Below are 18,486 nucleotides of genomic sequence, written 5' to 3'. Positions count from 1 at the left end.
AACATAACACAGAAAAATCCCCAACCCAATTCAAAATTACATTTGTTGCTTTACATATTTATTTAACACTTATCTGGAAACTTCCAAAAGTTTAGACTGTAGTATGAATTTAAACACCACTTAATAACTTGGCTCCAGCTGCATATATCTTCATTAGGCAAATGTGTCTTATTTTGTTCTGATTAAGCAATAGTCATTGTTCTTTGCCACTGTTATTTGAAACAACCCCTAGAATGGTTCCCAGTAAAGCAGTCATCCCAGCTAAACACACTCCCCTCAGAATGAACCCAGGGAGTTCAGACAGGGTTCCTTCTTTGATGTCCACTAAGTGTTTAATCTGATTCTATGATTATTTATAAAAAATCCCATACTGCCAATGATAACATCTCACACCCAAATTAACGGCCACAGATAAAACAAAAGGAACTTCTTGAAACCTTGTCTATTCTTCTCAGTAAGGACAATAGGGTAGATCTTTTCAAGGCCGAGGAAGAGTTAATCCTCATAAGTCCTATTAAAATCAGTCCCTAGGAAGAATTCGAAAATTTCAGCCCTGACTTGTTATCTTGCTGCTCTCACAAGGGACAAAACACAGACCATGAAGGAAAGCTCACTGTCACGGGCAGGCATTCTCACCAGCCAGGAGAACGCTGTTACTTGGCACAATGGTATTACTGAACATGCAAATTAAATATGGGTAATATGCCACGGGATGAAGGCCCTGTAATAAACTGTCCAAGGAAGGAAACGCCTCCCGCTGTGTTTCCAGAGTACCATGTAATTTACAGTCACTGCTGTGAGTTCTGCATGAGAATATTAATGAGTACATTTCTCAGCCAGAATTATTAAAATCGTTATTACCATCTGAGACTGTAGACTACAGGATGGAAAGAAAGGGGAAAGGGACATGATTACCTAGCTAGGAAAAGGAAATTATGATCTTAATCCAGAATCTGCTTTTTTAGCATACTCTAAAAGTAAGAACAGAAATAGTTGCTTAAGTAAAGCATAGCTAAACATGAGTTGAGTCCTAGGACTATACTTTTTTTCCTCCTGTTCAGCAAGGTAACTTTCAGATTCCCACTGCTTCTGGGAACCTAGGGCAACTTCATTAACCGATACAAGGAGAGTTTGTGATTCTGTTCAGACATTTCTCTCAGTAAGCAGAATATCACCTCACAATTCAGACTATCTTTACATGATCAGCTAGTGTGATAATGGCAACAAATTTAAGAGTGTTCTCAGCAATAAAGTTCTGTGACTCTACAGTGTCACTGTTGTGAAAGGTGACAATAAGATGTGCCTTCTGCGTGTCATGTAGCAGCTCCATGCTGCTGATTAACTTGGCCACACACTCCAGTGAAGTGAAGAAGGGTTATTTACTCAAACATCTTAATTTCAGCTCTGACCACAGAGCCATCTTTTTAATGTCAGCTATGACCACACAGTCAAAAAATGGGAGAGCTAATCAGCCTGGCACAGCAGCAGACCTCTGCTGTGAAGAAACTTTGTTATCTTGTTAAGTCAGCCACCAATTATACCATCAGAATTCGACATTCCCAACTACTTTAAAAAGAAAAGTGTTCTGATGAGGTTTCTGCATTTTCCTATGTATGCCAACATACTCATGTGGTGAACTGGGAACCCAAAAGGAGAAGAAAACTTTTAAGGTGATCCAAACAAACAAAAAACAAAACAAACAACCCCAACCAGCCAGCCAAACAAACAACCCCAGCAATAAATGCCACATATAAGAACTGAAACAGGGAAGTTTTATGAATGTTTTCAACTGCTCCATCTACAAAAATACACAACAGCCATACAAAATGGAAATGTGGAGACCATCCCAGTCCCAAAGCTGTTTTACATTAGTATGTAATTTCTGTATTCTATCGGTAATGAGCCAAAAAATGTGGGTCTCTCCTGTGACAAGATGCCAACAACTAGTCAGAGAATTCTGACCCCAGAGTAATCAGGCATGAAAACAGGTATTTCTAGGAAAAGCTAGAATTAGAGTGAGCCTGGGGTCTTGTTCGACCAAGGTGATAAGCTGTTCTTCTGAGGAAGAAACTGGTGGAAGCAGGGGGCTGAGAAAAGCTCAGTGAACTGCCAAGTGCATGCATGACCAAGGACAGCTCGTACAGTTTGTACAGTGTGATTCAACATCTGTGTTGAGTCTGGGAATCTGACCATCACACCAAACTGAGATGGTCAAAACTGTCTCCCATGAAGATGACACTGGGATTTCCAGAACTGCAAGAAGCTACAACTAACAACAGAAGACACATATTCTGTTTATCTAAAATCTTTAATGGAAGATTGGGTCACTCTGAGTGGCTGGCAGCAGCTTTGCAAGAGACATCCAAGCCACAAGGGTAACGAGGGAAAGTTGGAGGGCACACGTACACAGGCTGGTACAGATTCAAACTTTTCACTGTCCATGCTCCATGTTGGCTGGATTTGGAGCAGGGGGTGATTTACGTAAATCCCAGAGTGGGGGTAGAGAAAGTGAGGATGTCAGTCCTAATTTATATAGGTGTGCCCTCAGACACTGCTTCATTCAACATTTTACTCTCTGATTGCAAAAAAAAAAATGCATTAGAAAAACAGGGAATGCTGTGGTCATCTGTCCTTTAACTAAATATATGTTCATAAATCATTCAGCATTTGGAGATACTTGGTTCCTGATTCTTATGCCTGTCAAAACACATTGTAGCATTCTTGCAAGAGCAAAGGAACTTTTCTGCTGCTGATGGCACAACAAGGGCACAAAAAAGGGTCTGAGTAAACTGAGTCTACAGCTTTTAAGGTCAGACTTGGTTCCTGACTTGCAGTAAAGCACTCATTTTTACTGTAGCAGTTAAAATATGAGAAAACACATTTATGATAGGTGATGGTGGCTGTTCACCACCATGCACTCAGAAGCTTGGATAAAGCTTCCCTAGGCAGAACTATGAGACATGCATTGTGAGTCTGCCACTTCCAAGAGGCAGAGACACACCCAGGCAGAACTGTGAGCTGTGGTGGGTCTGCACAGGTGCAGAAGACATACACTGGGTTTCTACATGGTCTGCAGATTTGTTGAAAGTATTTTGGTTTGGTTTGCTGCTGCAATTTCTTCTTTCCAACCAGGAATTCTTGAAGAAGTCTAAAGTGCTCAAATTCTTGGGGGTGGGGTGGGGTGGGGAGGAACTAAAGACTCAACTGAAGAATCTGAAGATAGGGTTCTATTTTCTCTGAACTAAATAACAGAGGAGAAATCCTCAGTGACTTGCAGAAAGCCCATCTGCTTCAATGGTAAAATCAAGATTCCCACTGCTTAGAGTGGCTGAGGGCAGGAACAGAACATAACGAGCAAGAAATGAGAAAGTCTTTGAAAATTTTTACCTCAGGCTGGCAGCATTCTGTGTTGCTGTTTTGGGGAGTCCTTTGTTGTTCTCATATGGCATAAGGTACCAAACATCAAATATGTTTAAAAGGACTCAAATTCAGAAGAGCTCTACAGCTAAGGTTTAACACCCTTAATTTTCCTCTTTAAAGTGTCCCTGCAGTGCAGAAGGTGACTTTGTAAACACAGAGGTTTTGTGCAACATTCATTTTCCCTTTCATGTCAGATTTGCTTCATTTTACACAGCTACACTTCTAGGTAACCCTCAGCATGGCCATACCAGTGTGGCTTTAAAATCCAACCTGGAATTATTTCTTTTTTTATCAGAAGTATTTTTACCTTCTTTAGTGACCATTTCAATAGCCCAAGATAATTCCTAATTCTGTATCTTATCTAGAAATTCAACTTATTTATGTACAGAAGAGCAAGTCAAAACTGTCTGTTTTGACTACAAACAGTCAGCCAAGCAGAGCAGAAGGCTGAAGAAACACATCTGGAATAAATATTTAAGGAAAAAGAAGTCTTCACTGATAATGACATTAACCTGAACAGCGAAAGGGGCATTTTGCCTGAGCCTCAGGCTGTGAAATTTCATTTAGTTTTCACTCACCACTCTCATCACCTGTTTTCAAAGTCATGAATTTGAAGCTAGTTACCTAACTCCACATCTGGGCTCACAACTAACTGAGATGAATGACAGAAGCACTTAACCCCGCCACATTTACAAAAGAACCCAGAGGGTTTGATACAATAAAAGCTGTAATGTTAAGAATCTTAGCTGAAATATTCAAAAGTGAGTTGAGGCACTTAATGACCATCTTAATTTTCTGTAAGTGCAGAGCACATTCGCCTTAAGTAAAGCAGGCTCTTTGGAGAGCATAAGTTGAGCAATTGATATCACAGATGGTTTTTAACATGTTGGTCCATAGCCTGAAAAATGTGGTTTATATTTTTAAAACATGGCCATATCTAATGAACTTGTTTAAATATTAGGCAGAACAGCCAACATGAGTCGGAAGTCACAGAAGAGAATATGAAAGGATGAAGTCACAGGAGCCCATGGTGGGAATGTACTACAAACCAACTCGTACGTTTCAGAACAAAAGTCAGTATTGCCCCAAACCAGAGTTTCCATTTAGCCCACTAAAAAGATGCACAATGCTACAAACTTCACAGGCAGATCTAAAGATGTGAGAAGGGGTGAACTTGCATCAGATTTAGGGAGTAATAGAATTTAGTTTTCAGTCCTGGTCTCTCACAAACAAATACATGTACAGTAAATATATATGCACTGCTACATATTCACTTTTCACAACTTTGCCTTAAAAGTAGGAGGATGCTTTAAAAAATGCATTAAGCTTGACAGCTGGAAAAAAATAATAAGGCTGATCTAACATTTCAGAGTACACAAGATTTTATTTCAATTTGAGAGAGATATCAAACCTCCACCATGGAAGATCAAGATCATCAGTGCCAAGAAATGGAAAATCTGGTAGACAAAAGCAGACTGTGGTTGAAATGTTGCTAGAGTATTAAAATGTTAACTCTAGTTGACCCACATGCAAGGCTCAAATTTAGAAGTATGAGTTGTGTTGCAAGAACAGCATACTTTCAGTCAGGGTTTGGTGTTATTGCCATGTCTGTGGACTGGTAAATTAGTCACACTGTTTCAGTAGGAAAGAGTTTGACCAAAAAAAAAAAGAAAAAAATGTTCTTGCAAAACTGAGGTTTTTATCTTGTCACTTATGAAATCAGAAGTTTGCTCTCCCACCACTGTGAACTATGCCAGCCACATCACTCCTCATGCTTCATGGAGTTTTGCCCTAAAGGTCATAGTGGTGTTTTGCTCTACTGTGGGGCAATGCAGCCAGGTTTTGCTGCTGCACAGTTAAGGCCAGAACACAGAAATGTGCTATGGCAGCACATAAGAATTACTCATTCCGTGGGTTAAGTACCAAAAGGTCTTTATCTCAGGAGTTAGGTCTACTAGGACCAAACACTGGCAACTAGGTTATTGCCTTATTCCCCTGCAAAGCAGAGAATATCTTTAGTAGATTTAGCTCATCCCTCATCCGCTTGTCACAAAAGCTGAGCACAAGCTAGTACCCTTCAAATCTTCTGATGTTCAGGCTGGAGATAAGAGGATCAGAAGCATGGCAGTCCAAATTCAGGGAGACAGAGCCTGAAAATGCATACACACAGCCTTTACCTTAGGTGCACTCATTTCCAAAGCAAAATTTTCAATGCTGCAGACACCAAATTCAAAACACACTTTGAAAACAATTCTAAATAGCAACATTACATCACTGCAGCTATTTCTGTGCTGTGAGATGCAAAAAAAGAAATTATTCAGAAATATCACTATCAAACCTATTCATTAAAATGCCCTTTTCTTACCTCACCATGTTGTCCTACTTGGAACTCATAAAAGCAGTGAGGTTGACAGGATTAGGACACTGCCTTGGAACATGACTGTTCTGTTTGAGCAAACACCATGCAGTGCTCCCTTTACCTCATGCACCGTTTCTTGGCATGTGTCTTAAGTACAAGTCAGCTGCTCTTCATATTAGCACTGAGCAGGGGCAGAAGCATTGAAATGCAGCCATCTCATTATTGAATTTCTGATCCATATAAGACTATCAAGACACAGGCTATATATTGCTACTGAGGCCTGCTGATTTCATGTGCTACTGCAGCTGCATGTAGCCCATGGATGTTCTGAACCCATCAGCCCATGTAAAGGAGGTGAGCTGCTCCTGTTTGTCTTCAGTTTCAGCATCGAAGGAAATTATGGGTAGCTGCTAAAGATATCCCACCTGACTTCTCGGAAGGGTATCCAAAAAGACACAGGTGACTAAGTCCACTATTGGGCTTTCAGGATTTTTTGTTAGACTTGGATTTTTTGTCTGACTAATTACTGGAGTTCCATGGGTAGCACCAAATTGCCATGATATGAAAACAAAATTCTCTTCAGTCATTTAATCACACTCTGACAGGGCCAGAAGAAGCAGTGCTAACTCCTGGGAATGGCCAAAGCTCAGAAACTTCACTCCTGTTACCAGAGGCAATGGCTGTGGGTGTGCTTTGGGGGACCAGCATGCAGGGATGGAGTCAGCATTCCCTAAGGTACTAATTCACTCCTCTTTACCAGTCTGGATGGACTCTGAATGGACGAGGAAGCCATACCATTCACCAGAGAACTGTGTCTAATTGGAAAATTAGGTCTTACCTGTTTATGGCTAGGAATGTAGACATTTTCCCTAGAAACCACCTTCGGGTGGTGGGCAGACACCTTGCTGCAGTCACCTGCATGAACTGATTTAAAATAGTGCATGGATTTCTTCCAATGTCACTGTGATTCTTGGTCCTACAGCTTTAACAGTTCTTCAAGACATGATTTCTCTGCACGTCTGTAACACGCACATTCCAGTTCCACATATCTGTTTTCTTTCAGTTGCCATCAAACAGCCCTTCTCCACACCTCCAAAAAATAAAAATAACAAAGCCAACCCCATTTATCTTAAATGGCAACTTCATGCAAGGTTTCAACCCAAGGTTATTTTTTTCTACCAGTTGTTTCTCTGAGAACAGATGGCGTTTGCAATGGTTGAGGATATATCCTATTTTTAAGTGTCATATGTTTTTACTCTTCTGCAGTGGACTCAGCAATCACAGGAAAATGCCACAAGAGATGAGTTTTTTACATGATATACAAACCATGCTGTCTCATGCCATTCAGGAAATTATCTCCTATTGCAAGTGCCCCAGCAGCCAGGGTGCCTGTATCCACCCTTCTGGTGCAACATTTCCTGCCAGTAATGGATAAGGAACAACCTGCATCCGGCAGTGCCAACTCAGCAGAGCACCCAAATATTAACACAACAGAACTGGCAGTGAGAAAGTTTAAATTTACATACCATGCCATGAACTCTAGTACATGGTGTCCCAAGGAACAGTCCCATCTTTCACCACAAAATTCAGTATGATGAGAAGACCACATTTGTTGCTTGATTTTCTTTTGGTATCTTCTTCTGCACACATCATATTTTGACAAGGTAGCAGCTCCCTTAGAATAGGAAAAGTAATGAAAACTGGAGTCAAGATCTGGCATGCTATTTACGTTTGTTGTTACACTGCAAATTCGTAGGATAAAGTCAGCCTGACTTTGCAAGTAACTGCAAGCACAGTCTCCCTCTATTTTGATCCATCTGCACAAGAACCCACTCTTATAATGGAAAGCCACCTAAAAAAATCTGAGCTTAAGCTTTTAAAACCTGCCAGAGAGATTAGACCATGTTTTGGACTTTGCTAACATGGCTAAACAGGTTCTGGGTCAAACATGGCTTCTACCCAGCAGAGAAGAGTTCATATCAATTTGCAAAGGCCTGGATGTACCTGAAGTTAGTATTGGCAAGTAGCCACATGAACAGGGAAAAATATGCTGTTGTGAATTCTTAAAAGGCATTTTAAGGATTTAAGCACAGCCACAGTGACTCATTCACCACGGAAACACAGAAGTTGACATCTATAAACCTCTGCCAAAGGCCTCTGGGATGCCACTGGTACTACAAGCACCTCCACTTTGGTCATGCTCCTGAATAATTTCCTTTTTGTTTCTCTATCAGGCTGAGCACTGAAGCAGCATCAGCTCAAAGGCAGTGCTGCCTAAGGCAGCTCTGGCTGCCTCCCTCTCTCACTGCCACCCCCTCGGGGTTCAGCAAGCCTTGCCAGGAACTTCCAGGCAAAGGCTGGTGTCAGTGGCTTGAGGAAGTGATAGTCAATGGCACTGGGATGGATCCTCCTCAAAAAGACCAAAATTCAGGAGAAAGGAAAATTTAATCAATCTGGAATCAAACTTCTCCTGTGAATTCAAGCAGAAAGAGACTGAGGAAGGAGGAACTTTCCACACGTATGCTTCACACCAAGTCAACGGGAGTCTGGGGTGGAGGGACCCTTATTGTTTTCCACTAGCTCCAGGTATTCAACTAGGACACTGGAGACCAGGGTTCTCCTTTCTGATGAAACAGGAGAAGGATTTGATCTTAAGAGAATTTCTCACCCACCAAACTATTTTGAAGTCAGGAGCTAGAGGACTTTTGAGTCTCTCCTGGTTCCTCTTCTTCTAACAAATTGTGGGTGTCTGTTCCCTGGCTGCTGTGATACCAAGTTATTCTCACTCTCTTTGGCCCCATGAATATGCACTGTTTGCCAAAACCCCAAACTGATCTTCTGCTCTGCTTTCCTGTCACATGGAACAATGAGAGATTTTTAGATGCCCACATTTGGAAAAACAGAATGGAAACATTTCTGAGAAATTTACTGTTTGCTTACTTCTGCATAGTTTTAAATCAACAACTTCTTGTAACAGAGAAGTCTCAGAAGGAAACAAAATAAGATGCATTCCTATAAAAATGAAGCTGCTTTACCATAAATACCATAGGCAAAAATAATAAAACCTCTTGGGTTTTATTACCTTCCAGCCAGCTTACACAGTCCACTCCCTTAATGCCAAAGTTTAATGCCTCTGCCATTAGGCTGGGTCCTCAGAGTATGTCACAGTAAGCTTGAGTGAACACATATGAGACTTTCTAGTAGGATAAATGTCCTTCTGGTCTCACATACACTTATTTTCTTGCTATTTTTCTACAGCACTTTAAAAACCAGTCTTGCTAGATACTGATCTCCATACTAGTGCTATTTTGTAGCACATTACTTTGAACTTAGGAGGCTACTTGTCAAGGTGCTCAAAAAACTCCATCTTAAGAAATCACATAACCACAGAGAGCAAAATCTGAATAAAACCTCCCTTTTCAGGCAAGCTGCAGAAGACTTCCTTCTGAAAGGCCAAGAGCATGGTCCATAACCCTCACTTCAAAGAAATAAAGTGATTCAATTTCTATCCCCAAAAATGTCAGGAGATGCCTGTGAAACCCCTAATTCTTTCCCATGGGTTGAATACTCCAGGATCTGATGTTCAGTTACACAGTGTTTTCCCACAGTTTCCAGCCTCCTTCAGTGTACAGGAGGAATTCAACTTTGGACATAAAAGGGGGCATGTTGAAGCAGACTCTGGTCTGATAGGGCTTACAATCACAGAAGGTGGGAGATGTGTGGTGCTACCCTTTGATGATAAACCTGCAGATAAGGCACCTATCCAAATGCAAGGTGCCATGGACTGCTTTCCTGCATACTCACACAGATCTGGAAGCTTCATGGGATAAAGCAAGAGGTCTCTTGTTGCCCTAAATCCCTTCCTGTTATGTCATTAGGTGAGTGTGGCAGCAGAAAAGAATAAACACCTATGTGCTAAGTCCTGTATATGGGAACCTCTGGAGTTGTGACAGAAGTCCACAGAGAAGTTATGGAAATGCTTCAGGTTTTACAGAGAAACCTCTCTTGTTCAAGCCCAGAGGTCCTAACCCTAAAATTGAGCAGTGTAGAGAGGGGCTGGCTGATACTCAGAAGTGTCCATGGTCTACATCAAAGAAGGGTACAGCTGAAACACCTGACCTGGGGAAGAGCTGCAATTCCAACAATAAATTTGACAGAGAGATGGAGCAGTTTCCCAAATTGCCTTGAAAGGGTAGGCTTGTAGTAGTGTCAATTCTGTGCCACTCCAAAAAAAAATATTTTACCTATCTCTGGACACAGCTTTTTACATCACAGAGTTGCCTAAAACTCATTCTAATCCAGCATCCTCAATGTACTTGTGCTTCATTTTCAAGGTGTCCATTTTGGGATATTTGGTACGTGGATAACACATAAGGAATTCCTGCCTCCCACTGAAGGTCAGTGTGAACTGTGTTTTAATGTGAATGCAAGAAGATAAAAAAATTAAAAGGATCTTGGTCCTTCATATCCCAGGTACAGAATCAAAGATCAGTGGGCACATCAGGAAGTAACAGCTGTAACATCTGCATCTCAATGGCTCACATACGAGGACACCTTACATCAGTGGAGAGCTAGCTGTGGGCAGAAATCCACTTGTGTCCATTAACAGCTTACAAACTATGATCAGAGCACTTCCTGTCCCCTGAGGAAGGCCTTTATTCAGTCCAGGGTTCAGAGGATGTGTATGAAGTAATGTGAAGGAGAATAAAGCGAAATGAAAAAGCACAATCCACCTGGACTGAGGTGAGAAGTCCAAAGTGAGAAAATACAGTGTGACATGAAGATTTAATGCAAATATATGCACACAGCGAAGAAATGGATGGGAGGACAAATCAGGGGTTTGGACAACTGAATTTAAACCAGGCACATCTAAACATTTAGCATTTGGTATTAAGAAGACATATAAAAATACACAACTATATTGAAAACTGATTTAGACAACTCTTACCACTATCAAAAAATATATATATTTATATGTTTGAAAACTTTCAGCCAGGGCTACTCTAACCTGAGCTCCTTTCCCCTGTGGACATAACTCATACATGGTATACTTAAACAGCCCTAGGCAGTGAATTAAAAACACTGTTTTATTTACAGTTCTGTAGCAAATGATTCACTGTAGATATACGTCAACCTTTCCATTAAATATTCATCATTCGGTGGTTTGCTCCTGCTGCTATAAGGCAATGCCATGGCAGTACCAGGGCTTAGATAACAGCAACAACTGCCTTAGGATTGCTTAAAGTATCCACTTCTGCAATAATGCAACCTATTTAGCAAGAATATACATTTTGAAAATTACTTGATTTTCCTTTCAAGCAGCACTTTGACCTAAAGTTCATCATCAAGCACTGAAGCCTCTTTGACACTACAGTCATCTGTCTCACTCCTAGGATTGGTTGAGTTCAGTGGGTGGATGGGAAGAGGTCAGTTGTATAGGTTCAACAAGGTGAACTGCACATTCCTGCATGTGGGTCACAACAATCCCCATGCTACAGGCTTGGGGAATAGTGGCTGGAAAGCTGCCCAATGGGAGAAAACCTGGGGGTGCTGCTTAACAGAAGGTCAACAAGAATGACAATCCTGTGTGGCCAAGAAAGGACCAAGATACAGTGTGGCCAGCAGGACCAGGGCAGTGATCATCTGTCTGTACTCAGCACTGGTGAGGCCACACCTTGAATCCTGGGTGGAGTTTTGGGGCCCTCACTACAAGAAAGATATTGAGGTGCTGGAGCATGTCCAGAGATAAACCCAAAATGTTTGTAGATAATAACACATACTGCCTCACTCACTACTGAAGTACTAGTAAATGCACATACATTTTATACAGTACCAATGGGAGATACTGCTTTTGTCCTGAACATGGAGCCAACCACGTAGCTGGAGAGACTGGAAACATTTTTGCCAATTTTTAGATATTCTACATAGATATATTTTCCAAAGAGTCTTGGGGTTTGGGTTTGTTTTTTTTCCTGTTGGTCTTGCTCAGTCATACACAAAAGTAGGGAGCTTTATTCCAGTTGAAAACTGAACAAGATCTTATTTCAGGCACTTAAATACAAGTGACTGGAAGCAGTTACCTCTGAAATCTTACCACAAACAGCCACAGAGCTCCACTGACCTGGATTTTTCTCTTTGCTGATGGTATATTTCATACACAGAAGAAAATCAGGGAGCAGTTTACACTAATATGTCTTCCTGAGCTGTTGGGAAAGTTACAAGAAGGCATGAGTTCAGCAGCTGCACATCAGCTGACTGATGAGAGCTCTCTGGGTCAGCCACACTGAACTAGCAATTTCCAACTGTACAGAAATATCTGTTAAAACAGATGCATAAGAAGGATAAGATCCATGCTGACTTTTGAAAAAACAAAGGAGAAACTTTTACCTTTTATAACTACTAGAAGTAATTCACTTATAATTGTGTATTTGCCAGTCTCTGGTACACTGCCACCACTTTTTGTCAGTGTTGGATGACTGTTATGACATTATTTAGTGGGATCCATGTTAAAAATGGCCAACATATTCCGCCATACAAATACCTCTATGAATACATAAGAAAGGGGAATGAAGTACTTAAAAATGTCTCCACCTGAGCAACCACTGCTTGGGATGTTTGTTCCAAGCCAGTCACACTTCCCTGTGCTGCTGCTTTCAGAAGTAATGATATCTTATCCTACAGCCAACTGCAATATGATTTCTGGCTTTCAAAGTCTCACAGGAAACACTTTCCATTCCGTTCCTGAAATCAGTCAATACTGCAGTACACGCAGTTGCTTCCAACACAATTTCATGAAGAGCATGTGTAGGCACTGGGTGAGGGTTACCAGAAAATGACCCCTTTCCAGCCAGAACATAACATTTTTTGCCCAGAAAACTGTTTAGTTCTCTGCTGAGTACACTGCTGGGACTGTATTTCTACTTCAGTATGAATCCTTAGTGAAGAAAGAAGTAATGAAATGCAACTATGAAAGTTGAACACCTCTTTTAGAAAGCCACTCTCAACTGATGTTTGTGTTGTGCAGAGAGCTCTGCATCCAGAGGTTTCCTTAACTCTAGTTTGCTGTGCAGTTCTAGCATTGTGTAATATAATGGAAGACACAACCATTTTGTAAAGGAGAGACAAACAGTTCATAATCAAGATTTACCTGTATGGACAAAGAGAATCAAAGCAAAAAGGAGCATGTCAGCCACAAGCAGCACTGACCCCAGAACACCAGGCTCATGTCTCTGGGGGCCTGAATTTTTAATGAAGTTTTCCTTCTCATGACATAAATTCTATGTACTGTAATAAAATTTACTTTACTTTTACTTTGAAATGTACCCAAAAATGTTCAAACAACATCCTCTTCTGGAAAATATAACCACCCTGTATTCACTGCAGAGCTGTCAGAGCTCCAAATTCCATCATCACTTGCCATCATGGGAACCTAACCAGGCACCTAATCAAAACCCAGCTGAAAGAACAGAGGAGTATGGGGAGCCAGGCTGCACCACAAACTGGTAGCAGGGACATAGCAGAGACTCTACCCTTGCTCGTACAGGGTACAAATCTTGCAAGATTTGAAAAAGCCACCACGGTTTGTGCATGTTCACCAGAGAAAAGCATTCCCCTAAACTGTGATACAGCCCATGACAGGCAGCTCCCACTGTCAGAAGGGAACTCGCTAGGCAGGGGCAGTGACTGCTGAAAGCAGCTGGCCCCAGTCTGCACACACTGACCCTGATCCCTGCCCTGGCATCGACAGCAAATCTGATTTTCCTCAGGCACTGGCAGAGGCAGAGCAAGCAATGAAGACATGACCATTCTGCTGTGCCCTTGGCAGGCTGCTGCTGCCCAAGGCAACAGCCACATCACCTATGCTCCCAGCTGGCCCTGTTTTGAAGTCAGTTCTCTGTTATGTCTTCAAATGACTCTATTAACACCTCAAAAATAAGTCATTTGGGCCCCACCTAAGGTCTGGAGAGATTTTAACAGTTGCCTTGACTCATGGATCTGCAGACTAAATGCAAGTATCATCCAGGAACATTAAATCCCACACACAATTGTGACAACTTTGATATTATTGCTTAGAACAGTGCCCACTTGAGTCATGCTTTAATTCAGTCATTAGTATTTTCATGGAAAAAGGCATATTTCCCCCAACCCTGTTTCACAGAGTGGAAAGCACACAGGAAGGATTTATCACACATAAAAATAAATTGTTATTTGCGTGTCAAAAAATGGCTATGGAAAACAGAAATACTTCAATTATTCAGAGCAGAAAATAAACAAAAGTGAAATTTTCCCAAATATTAAAAATAAACAGGTTATCTGCAAGTGATAGCTCCATTTCCCCCCTCACAAAAGAATTGCCATATCCTTTTCTGTATGGAGTATAGCTATCAAGTCTGGCACATTGGTTTGATTACTGTGAGAATGAGCAAAGCAATGAGCTTTTACAGCCAAAGAGCCTTGAATTCAATCTAACCTGTAGAGAGATACTCCATCGTGTCTTTGAAAACTTGCCAAAAAAATAAAATTGAAAAAAAAGGAGAAAAATAGTCTTTCATACATTATTTTGAGAGAAAAAGAGATGTTTTCCCCTTTTTATCGGTGACCTGAAGATCAGTAAGCTCCGATCAGTAAGCTCCTCTCTTACTCATTACCATGCCATCAGAACACAAGCTCAGGACAATTATCCTGGTAAATGTGACTAAATGCAGTCTAAGACACCACAGACAGAAAGAAGCCCATAAATCCCACTGTTAAATTATTTACATAGCTGTTGCAGCCAGACGTGCCTGTTGGGTGGGGATAAGATTGCTCTCTGCAGCCTGTGTGCTCAGTTTGGGAACATGGGTAAGTGTCTTGGCCTCTCTGTCTTCTCCACCACTTTTTCCCATATAAAGTGGGAGGAATAGTCCATCCTGCCCCTAATGATGTTCCAGTGCAATTATTTCCCCTGTTGAATGAATAGGGTCCAGCCTTGACTTGATCATCATGGGGAGGAGCAACAGCCTCCCCCCCTTTCCTAGACAGAATGAGCTCACGGTGGATTTAGCTAATTTCTTATTCTGGCAGATTTTAATGAGGATGGGAAAAAATAGTGAACACATAATGAAAATGGTGTTTTGTGCAGAAAGTTAGTTCAGTATTAGTTTGATAAAACTGGAGGGATAAAACGGTAGTCTCTGGATGGTAGAGTTCTCTGCTTCATCATCTATTTTTTTAAGATAACAAACAGCTAGCCAAGTGCTCATTAATGGATAGTGGAAAGTAGTTTCCTGTGGTCTTAAAACAAAACATCAGTTAAAGAGAGTGTTTTCAGTTCTAGAGGCCAAAACCCATTCAATACCGTTCACCTAGTAACACATTTTTTGTGTGATGAGAAAACGAAGATACAAAAAAAAGCAGGGAAAAAAAAGAGAAACTATTGTGCTTTCTTCCCACCAGTGTGCCTCAAAATAGCCTAGACATTCAGTGTCCCTGTAAAACAAATGGCCCTTTGAAGAGCTGTAGCCTGATCTTCATCTGACCTGATCATCTTTGTTTGGCAGGTCAGTAAAAACCCAGGTCCCATAGATCAAAGTACAGAGCAGCAAGAAGGCCAGGGCATAGCTTTAATGGATACTGCCAAGAAGGTTCACTCTCATCACCTTTTCTTTCCATTTGAACCCTTCTGCACTGACAAGTCAAGACAGAGATTTCAAACCGCTTACCAGAAAACATCACTTATGAAAGGCAGGAATTTTCCCGCTGCTAGAGTGGCAGTGAATACCCATATACTCCTACTAAACTGGCCCATTTTTCCCTACATTTGAAAAGATCCCAGTGAAAAAGCAGACACTGTGCTGGCAAATGTTACAAGGCTGGTTCCTCACTGTAACAGAAAGAGACAGAAAGAGAAACTGGTTGCGCCACTGGAACATGCAAAATAACAGCAACCTAAAGCTGTATCCCAAAACAGAACATTGGATATTTGAGGGCTATTCATCTGAAGAAAACCAAGAAATCTTCCTAGATGCCCTTGCAGGAAGTTTATAGGGTCCCAGGTAAAACAGAGTTACTGCATTTAAAATGGTGAGAGAAACATGCTGTTGAGCTGTGGGCACAGAGTGGGCACCCACAGTCTGGCTGTACAAACACATGTACACCTTTTACTCAGTAGATGTGAAGTTTGGAAAACTTGGCTGTAAAAAGCACAAAGTCATACCTAAGCATGCCCTGCTATTACAAGATCCATGAAGCATTTCCAGTGGAAGAACTGGCTCTGACCTTCTTTTCACAAGCAGACTGCAGCACATTGTAGAGATGTTCTGAGAGGCCTTTGTGTTAGGCATTAGCTACTGCCACACAGCATGGCTGGTTTTGTGGATCTCTCCTGTAGCCAGTTAGAGCTCCCAAGACCCAGAGCACTATGGCTGAATGTAAGACTCAGATATTTCCAAAGTTCCATGGGGATTGTATCCAAAGGTCCAGTTTAAGATCAATCTCTAGTCCCTCACCCCCTCCTTCATCAACAGAGATACACCTGTACAGTGGGGGAGCAGTACAACTGTATCTAAACTAAAATAAAGAGGCCTCAACACACACACAAAACACCCCAGCATAAGCAAGAAAGCTTTTTCTGGACAAGTGTAATGTGGACATATCCTTTTTAAACACACTATGTCCAGCTCCAGAGGGACAAGGGCTACCAGCCCCTTGTGCTCACTGAGGGTGCTCAGAGACAAAATTCCTGCCCTTGTTGCTCACAGCCAAGCACCAGACAGCAATTATGGGCTGCTGTGCCAGCACAAAATAGTAAGTGCATGCACAGCCACAGCTGCTGGGCTGAGTTGTGTTCAAGGCAGCTCATCATTCATGAAAGGTTTCCCTGTCTCTACAGCAGGGTCTGATTTTGTCTTTGCATGTGTATACTTGTTGAACTTACAGAGAATGTGAAAACAAGAAGTACAGCAAAAGGTGGCTTTCTGTAAGTGGAAAGATCTTTCCAGACACCTGATTTCTCATGACAACAGAGGTGATTGTTTGCTTGTGCTGTTGAATTCCCACTGCATCCTCATGATCCCACCCTCCTCCATCCCAGCTGTGTGGTCATGCCATGACCAATAAAATAAGGCCTGTTGAGCCATTTCAGGTTCAGACTATCCTTATTATACACCCCTGCGGATATTGTGCCTTTTAGATAGATGGGTGGTTTCACAGGAACTGCATGGGTTATCTTGCTATAGTGTAACCACAGTGCCAACCACAAAGAAAATATTTCCGCCCACATGAATATTTAATACAAGCATTTTCTTCATGTAGAAGGAAAGATAGCAGGGACCCCTATGAGGCTATCCTGAACCACACCAACTACAGCAGCACCACTTCACTCCAGTAAACATTGTCCATAGCTGATACCTCTCAAAAGCAAGACTTGTCAATGTAAGTTTTATAACCTTATTCAGGGTGAGTTGACTGAAGTCAGAAATTAAATATGAGAACTCCTATTAGTGTGACCTCTCCACATCTTGGGTCAGATACCAGTGAAAAAAACTCTCTCCCTTTTCAGTCATAAATTATGTGCTTAATTATCCAAATGTCAAACTGTGCTTGCAAATAACTAGGAAGGTCAGATCAGAGTGAAAAAGACCTTTGAAAGCCAGTTTCAGGAGCCAGTCCTTTTCCACAACAGACGTGAGTACCTTACAGTTAGAACGAACTGACACCTCTTACAAGTTGCTTCTACAAGGGCCATGAGCAAGGAAAGAACTTCTGTTATCACCTGGAAACTTCCAACACCTTGAATACCAGGGACTGTCCTATGCACTTGCAGGTAGACAGGATTTCAGTTCCAGCAGTCTCCTAGGTGAGCATGTAACATATGGAGAAGGAGGTAATCAACTGTCTTATAATGGAGAACTGTTCAGACTCCTCATGACTAACTACCTTTCACACTCAGGACAATCTCAAGGGGAATAAACCCAACAGAGTGTGGAACAGAGAATGGGTTAAGGCACTGGGTGTTTTCTTGGAAGTATTATTCACATTAGGAAACTAACAAATCGATATTGGATTGCAAAGGGCTCCACGCAGGGACCATGGGCCAAATTATCATGGCTGTAAGAAGAGACATACTGAAATTCTTAATGGGAGTTCAAGGGAGACCCACCCTGAATTTTGCTCCTTGTCCGTTTTTTTTTTTTTTTTTATGGACTGTAAACAGGCCGGGTCCATCTTCGCAGACTCAAAAGAGTGCTGCAGACTTCAGTATGATTTGGATGGAGGCCGAGGTGCTTCTAGAAAACATGAACCTTCAACAGACAAACACACACATTCCCTGACTTCTTCTTCTTCTTCTACTGGCATAATGTACATGGAAGCAACTCAAATGGAAACCACTGGCGAGATGTATTTGCCTTGGCAGCAAGCAGACAGCCACAGTCACTGCCCTGCTATAAGCCTGGGCAATCAGGACTGCTCCATACACAGGCACCTGGCACAGATGAACCAAGGAATGTCTGAGAAACCAGAGATCAGAGGGCAGAGATCAGATCTGTCTGGCACGGCTGCCAAAAAAGCAGCCACAATCTATTCCCCACATAGATTGCACATTTGTTTTGCCAGGTTTGCCAGACCTAAGCAAACATTATGAAGCCCATCAGGTAGTAAGAGGAAGGCTGCAATATAAAGCTTCCCAACCCTGAAGTCACTGGAAGATGATGCCAGCTTCCTCACCT

General features: G+C 41.7%; 1 protein-coding gene across 1 annotated transcript in view; it reads right to left on the bottom strand.

Annotated features, from left to right (window-relative positions):
- F13A1 (coagulation factor XIII A chain) overlaps window positions 1–7,427 on the bottom strand; it is a 104,479-nt gene extending 97,052 nt beyond the window's left edge. Inside the window, exon 1 of the mRNA XM_062491318.1 lies at window positions 7,306–7,427. The gene's annotated coding sequence lies outside the window, so the exon portion shown is untranslated. The remainder of the gene's footprint in view (window positions 1–7,305) is intronic.
- Between the last annotated feature and the right edge of the window lie 11,059 nt (window positions 7,428–18,486).

The sequence above is a fragment of the Cinclus cinclus genome, chromosome 1 (assembly GCF_963662255.1).
Source record: "Cinclus cinclus chromosome 1, bCinCin1.1, whole genome shotgun sequence".
Classification (NCBI taxonomy): domain Eukaryota; kingdom Metazoa; phylum Chordata; class Aves; order Passeriformes; family Cinclidae; genus Cinclus; species Cinclus cinclus.
This window is presented reverse-complemented; position numbering and strand designations above follow the sequence as displayed.